Source organism: Castor canadensis, chromosome 13, assembly GCF_047511655.1.
Source record: "Castor canadensis chromosome 13, mCasCan1.hap1v2, whole genome shotgun sequence".
Classification (NCBI taxonomy): Eukaryota; Metazoa; Chordata; class Mammalia; order Rodentia; family Castoridae; genus Castor; species Castor canadensis.
Window position 1 is genome coordinate 87,101,720 of NC_133398.1, and position 7,575 is coordinate 87,109,294.

General features: G+C 39.7%; 1 pseudogene; it reads right to left on the reverse strand.

Moving 5' to 3' along the window:
* Window positions 1-6,445: 6,445 nt before the first annotated feature.
* LOC109678956 (selenoprotein F-like) lies at window positions 6,446-6,947 on the reverse strand (annotated as a pseudogene).
* Window positions 6,948-7,575: the final 628 nt, after the last annotated feature.

Below are 7,575 nucleotides of genomic sequence, written 5' to 3' on the forward strand. Positions count from 1 at the left end.
TGAACTTGTTGTTTTAATGATGATATGTCGTGGAGTAGTTCTATTTTGATCTGGTCTGTTTGGTGTCCTGGAGGCCTCTTGCATTTGTATGGGAATATCTTTCTCTAGATTTGGGAAATTTTCCGTTATTATTTTGTTGAATATATTGCGCATTCCCTTCGCTTGCACCTCTTCTCCTTCTTCGATGCCCATGATTCTCAAGTTTGGTCTTTTGATGGAGTCAGTGAGTTCTTGCATTTTCTTTTCACGGGTCTTGAGTTGTTTAATTAATAGTTCTTCAGTTTTTCCTTTAATTACCATTTCATCTTCAAGTTCTGAGACTCTGTCTTCTGTTTGTTCTATTCTGCTGGATTGGCCTTCCGTTTTGTTTTGCAGTTCTGTTTCGTTCTTTTTTCTGAGGTTTTCCATATCCTGGCTGTTTTCTTCTTTATTGTTGTCTATTTTTGTCCTGAGTTCATTTATCCATTTATTCATTGTGTTCTCTCTTTCACTTTGGTGTTTATACAGTGCTTCTATGGTTTCCTTTATTTCTTCTTTTGCTTTTTCAAATTCTCTATTTTTATTGTCTTGGAATTTCTTGAGTGTCTCCTGTACATTTTGGTTGACCCTATCCAGCATCATCTCTATAAAATTCTCATTGAGTACTTGTAGTATGTCTTCTTTTAAATTATTCTTGTGGGCTTCATTGGGTCCTTTGGCATAGTTTATCTTCATTTTGTTGGAGTCTGGATCTGAGTTTCTGTTCTCTTCATTCCCCTCTGGTTCCTGTACTAATTTTTTGCTGTGGGGAAACTGGTTTCCTTGTTTTTTCTGTCTTCCTGTCATTGTCCTTGGTGTTGTTACTGTCCCTGTACTGTGTGTAATTAAGTATTTTCTAGCTTGTAATAATAACAATGGTAATATTGAGAATGGAAGAGTGAGCTGAGATGGAAAGCAAGAAGTTAAAGAAAAGGGGAAAACAAATATACAGACAAGAGGGAGAAAGCAGAACAAGGTGTCAGACAAGAGAGTTTCAAAAGTATAAACAGGGAGTGTTAGTGTACTAATCGACAGTAAGCTGAACAGACAATAGAGAGACAGAGAGAGGATTGAAAAATCAAAGATAAAAAAATAAAAAATAAGTATATGAAAGCAATATCTATATATAAAAATGAATTAAAATAAAATGTAAAATAGAAAATTAAAAAAAAAAAACCAAAAAACTTCCAAGTTTATATGCAATGCAATTTCAGTCTTAATAATTTGGAAGTCCGTCTCAATCTCCAGTCCTGGAGTTGGTGCCTCAGATGTTGTTCTGTAGTTGTCTCATCAAAGGGGATGCATAAAGTAGAACAAAACTACACTCACACACACACAGAAGGAAAAAAAAAAAGCCCCACCAAGTGTCCCCAGTTCACATGCAATACAGTTTCAGTAAGTTTTTCGGCTTGCAGGTGTAATTCGGTTGTTCTCTCATCAAAGGTAGGGAGAAAAAGAAAAAAAAAGCGTCTGGAGGCAGTTCTGAGAGTGGTATCTGCAACTGTGGCTTGCCTGCCTGCTGCTCTCAGCCTGTAGCTGGCGGCGTTATTTATGCAGATCTCTGGGGTGAGCTAGCACTCACCTGGTCCCACAGGCTTTGTTTGCTCAGAGTTCTCCTGTGCGGGGGGCCTCTGCTACAGGCTTTCCCCTTTCCAAGCACTGGGAAAGGTGACACTGCCCCGCGTTGTCAGGCCTGCGTGTTTATTTACAGTTCACGTGGGAAGTGGGTCTTCCCTCCTCTCACAAGCGTCCCCGCTCCTGGTTGCTGGGCGCGCCCCGCTCCCGCCAGAGGCTCTCCGGCCCACCTGGCTTGTTTATTTACAGTCCCGGGAAGGATTCCCTTCCCCCAATCTTCAGCGCTCAGGGCGCCCCACCCTCTTTCCAGTGAGTCTTAACTGTTCTTATTGCTTAGTACTCAGTTTCTCTTTTTTTTTCCCGGGTGGAGGTCAGTCTGTCCAGGGGGTTATGCTGCTCTGGCCCAGGCTTGTCTGTGGGGCTACCGCGGTACCGCGAAGCTCACCTGGTCCGCGTCTTCCCAAGCCATATGGGCGCCGGCCACTGGCGGCCCCGGGGGCCCTCCTCGGTTCTCCGTTTAACGTGAAGTGGAGATTCTCTGTGCCGGCTGGAGATGTGGAGGAGTCAAAGTTATGCCTTTTCTCAGTGATTATGCCTGCAAAGTGTGTCTCCAGCGTCTCTCCAAGATTTCACTATAGGAGGGTCACTTTCTGCTTCCTACCTCTAGCCGCCATCTTGGAATCCCACTAGGTGGATTATAAACAGCAAACTTATTCCTTACGGTTCTGGAAGCTGGGAGGTCAAGGTCAAGGTCAAGGTGCAGCAGATGAGGTGTTTGTCAAGGACTGCTTCTTGATTCATAGGTGGCACCCTGCTGCATCCTCACAGATGGAAGGGCCAAGCTAGCATCTCATCATTGTCTTTAAAAACATCAACTGTATGTCACTTTTGCAGAATATATTCAGGAAGAATAAGGATGGCTTATCTCCATCCCTTTCTTCTAATAAATTTTAACACCTAACTACCTATAGTTGACTCTGTCTCCCAGTCTAATTCTACATTACCAAACTTGTTCCCATTTGCTCTACCCAGTTCTGTGGCCCAGTTATGATAGATGCCAGCATGCTGAAGCCCAGAAGACAAGGTACAAAGTCCCTGTAATTCTTCCTGTCTGTAATAAGGATTGGACAGGAACTCTGAGATCACAAAGCCTGGAGTTACAAGCCAAGCAACTTAAATTGGAAAAGATGAGAACTATAGAGTGTGGGAAGCAAGAGATCCCCCCAAAATGTTTTGATACTAGTAGCATTTGCCAATATTTCAACCTTTTAAAAATCTTCTTTTTACACCCTAGGGACATAGAAAATATCTTTATTCTTGTCAGATATGTTCAAGGTTAAAGTTTTTATTTCAGCCAAGAAATTTTCTTTTTCAAAATCAAGGGGGAAGTGGACAGAGTTGAAGGAATAATGATATTGAGATCATCAGCTCTTTTTTTGTTTTTAAATCTTATTGCATATTGTCCACTTAGGAATTTACTCTCAGATATTTTTAATCTCAGGTCATACTTCCTTCTGTCATTTGGCACTCTACCAGGTACCATCTCTTTCCATCTGTCAGTGAAAACATTCACCAAGCACAATTAGGAAGGTAAATCTGCAGTAGAAATTGCAATGCTTTCATTTAGATTTAGTCTTTGTTAAACAAAGGATAATCACTTGGTTTTCCTGACCTGGAAATTTAAAAACAACAAACCAGTCACCCAGGTATATCTCAGTTTGATTTTCTTTTTTTATTATTTGTTTTTCTGATAATACATGTGAGCTTTGGGTTGGGAAGAAACGAGCACAGACATTGAAAGAAAAAGTAGAAAAGGTCAGCAGCAGAGGCCACAGTGTATCACAAACTCTCATATAATTTAGGCATTCAGCTATAAAATGAGGCTTGTTAGTTATATTGGTTTGCAGAATTGTCAGTTTTGTCAGAATGATCAACATGAGCAAGCAGCATCTTACTGTTCAACTGTGGGTTTTTTCCCCTTTATTGTTGTGCCAGGTGGGGGGGTAAATTGTGGTATTTACACAGGTTCTTACAATTCATCAAATATACCATACTTGAATTCACTCCCTCTATCTTTCTCTGCCAATTCTTGGAATAGTTTCAAGAGGTATCATTTTTGTATTTACCTACATGTATACACAGTTTTGTACCAATTTCACCCTCCTACCCCCTGCTCTGTCATCTCCCTCCTCCCACTGATGCCAGCCTTCCCCCCGGGCAGGACCTGTTCTAATTTTGTAGAAGAAAGAGAAAGGATAAGAAAAAAAGTGACATTTTAGCTTATTTGAGATAAAGGTAGCTACACAGGGAGTTACCTTGTGATATTTCCATGTGTATATATTATAACCTGAACTGGTTTATCTCCTCTAATTTTCTTCATTCTATCTTAGTCTCTTTCTTATGGTAGTTTCAGCTGGTTTGATTCCTATATTCATTCTTGTATAGAGAGTTTATCATCCATATTCAAGTTCTTAGTTTCCTTATTCTAAAATAAGGAAACTTAGTGTGACCAGTGTTTTGTAACATTGTTACATTTGTATTAGGTCTACACTCCACACATGAGAGAGAACATGTGGCTTTTGGCCTTCTGAGCCTGGTTAATTTCACTTAAGATGATGTTCTCCAGTCCCATCCATTTACCTGTGAATGACAAAATTTCATTCTTCTTTGTGGCTGAAAAAAATTCCATTGTGTATAAATACCACATTTTCTTAATCTATTCATCAGTGGTGGGGCATCTTGGCTGTTCCCATAGCTTAGCTATTGTGAATATTGCTGCAACAAACATGGATGTGCAGATGTCTTTATTGTAAGCTGACTCATTCCTTTGGGTATCCCTGGGAGTGGTATTGCTGGATGGTATGGCAGTTCTATTTTTAGTTTTTTAAGGAGCCTCCATACTGTTTTCCATAGTGGTTGTACTAGCTTACATTCCCACCAGCAGTCTATGAGGGTTCCTTTTCCCCCCACGTCCTTGCCAACATTTGTTGCTTTTTGTGTTCTTGATGGTGGCTACTCTAACAGGAGTGAGGTAGAATCTTAATATGTTTTTGATTTGCATTTATTTTAAGACCAGGGATGGTGAGCATTTTTTTCATGTATTTTTTAGCCATTTGGGCTAGAGAGAGTCCAGTATGAATAACGCCTCTCAGAGAGTGTAGTGAGATCTAACCAGGAGTTAGACAGCTCCATGCAAGGTGAAAAAGAGGCTAGGAGAAATGAATAAATATTATTTCCTCTTTTACTTAGAACTAACCCAAACTAGAACCTGGCATTGAATATTCAGAGCTGAAATGCTCCATACATAGCTTCTTTCATGTGCTGGACTGAAGTTGATATGGTTTAGCAAAATGGGAAAATGAGTATGGGATGCCCCATCTATATGGGGAAAGTAAAAATCTAAAAATACCTCCTTCCCTTCCCAGCACCAGCTTTTGAGTGTTCCTAATGAATTCTGTCTTCAGAAGAGATTTGCATGTGAGATCCTAATCTATGTGTTCTTCAGAGTTCTTGCGGGAATGTCTTCAAAAGCACAATGAAGACTGAAGGTTCCCAAACAGCACTAACCTTTTATGTGTATATATAGTTAGCAGTACCCACTAGCCATGGTGTGTTAAAGCATCTCATAGCAAGTAATCTGGATAAAATTAAAACTTTATTTTTTATTATCATATTATTGTTGTGCTGGGGGTACATTATAATATCTATAAAAATTTGTATAATATATCATTGTTGAATTCACCCCCTCCATCATTCTCCTTTATCCCCTCTCCCCCCACTCATGGGATCATTTCAGCAGGTCTCATTTTTCCATTTTCATCGATGAGTACATAATATTCCACCACATTCACCTCCTACACCCTTTCTTTCCATCCTTCCCCTCTGAAAACAAGATTTTTAAAGACTGCCCTAGATGCATGTAATGCACAGCCAAGGTTGAGTCCCACTGCACTCAGCAACTGAGCTAGCATAAACATATTAGTATCTGGAATTTCTTGGGTGTTAAGTATGAAATGAATGTTTTTCAACGTATCTTAAGGAAAAGAATACCCAGCTAAATAATAAACATATACTGAAGAAGGAATGGCTTTCATGTTCTGAGAAATGTCTTAGTAATGTATGTTCCTTTCTTTTTGTTTTCAGTTTTGAAATTTTTTATTTATAATTTGGTCTTACAAGAGATCATTTTTAAATGAGACTTTTCTGTAAGAATATAAAGCTCAAAAATTTGCCAAACATTAGATCTACACAAATCCTTAAGAAAGGTTTTCTGTGTAGCCTTCATTAATGCAAACCTTTGTGAATATTTCATTCTTACTGAAGATCTCAAATTTGTTTCCTAGCAATGAAGCTACAAAGTTTTTATGCAGTGCATTCGTTATAAACTATAAATATTTCGACTAAACAGAAACTGGGGAATACCAAATATGAAGCTTTGAGGCACAGGTAATCTGTTGAGGCTTGGTACATCTTACTCGCTTTGTAGTTTTCTTTCATTGCTTTAGAAAGAGAACACTGCACTGAAGGAATAGTATCTCCCTTATTAACCCCTCTAATTTAAAAATCTGTTGTTCATAAAACTGGGCCAATTATTACAAACTATCATTTGTATAACTAACCATAAGCCTGTTTCAAAGCAGTTCATTAGTAGCATCAACAAATGCAGAAGGATAAAAATTTATAAGAAATGGTTTTAGTTAAACTTGCCAACTCCTTACATATCACGGGCTGTGTGCCTTCTCAACTTCTAATTAGATGCTTAATGCTTCACAGTAAAAGCTCATCAACAGAAGCAAGCAGAACTAAAGTACTTTCTAGGTGCTATAATATTTCATTTGATAACAGAAGGACAAAATTGAAGCAAGATTTATATGCGTTCCAATTTTTCACTGAAATTCTTCTACACTATCTGTGTTCCACTTGAGGATGCTCAGTTCTTCAGCAATGTTCCCGTTGTCATCCAAAAGCTTTAGCACAGGGTCTGAACTACGAACATACTTGATTTGTAGTCCTCTGAACAGTTTGGGTTTTTCACTTCTGACGAAAGCTTGGACTAGAGGGAACCTCCCTAATTTTCATCCACAGACTTCAAGAATAGCTCCTGCATACAGCTTCTTGGTTTCAAATTGTGCTTCTTTCTGACAGCACCCCCTGCAATCAGGATCCAGCTGAAGTAAGTTGAACTGTCCAAGAATGTCGCAAGAGCTGCAGAGCAAGTTGCTAGAGAAGCCTAACTCTCTGCATGCCTCTGATGAAAACTCTGTCCCGAAAGCAGACACCGCTTGAAGCACAGTTGCCAACAGTAACCGCAGCAGGAACGCCGGCCCCAGCCACCCACCCTCCCGGGCAGCCATCGCTCCATCTCTGTATGTTCTTTTCACTATGAAAAAAAAATTCTGTACTGAGCTGGGTGCAGTGGCTCAAGCCTATAATGCTAGCTATTCAGAAAGCTGAGATAGGGAGGATCATAGTTCCAGGCCAGTCCAGACATAAAGTACATGAGACCCAATCACTACCAATGGCTGGGTGCTGTAGCACACACCTGTCATCCCCAGCTACACAGGAAAGCACAAATAGAAGGGCCATAGTCTAAGTATATAAGGTGCAAGGTCAGATCCTATCTCAAAAATAAGCAACACAAAAAGGGCTGGGGAAGGGGAAATTGGTTCAAGAAGTAGAGCACAAGCCTAGCTCGAGGACCTGAGTTCAACCCCCAGTACAGTTAAAAAAAACAAAAAAACCAGTTCTGTCCTGAAGAGACAGGAAAAGAGTTACAGCTGGTAATATTATGGTAGTGAAATTAAAGAAACTTTTTAGATAGAGATTTGGGATTTTAGTCTATAGCCGTCCCACCCTGAGCACTCCCAATCTCATCTGATCTTGGAAGCTAAGCAGGGTCAGGACTGGTTACTACTTGAATGGGAGATTTGGGATTTTACAGTTAAAAAGAATTACATAACCTGACATATATCCCATATGAAT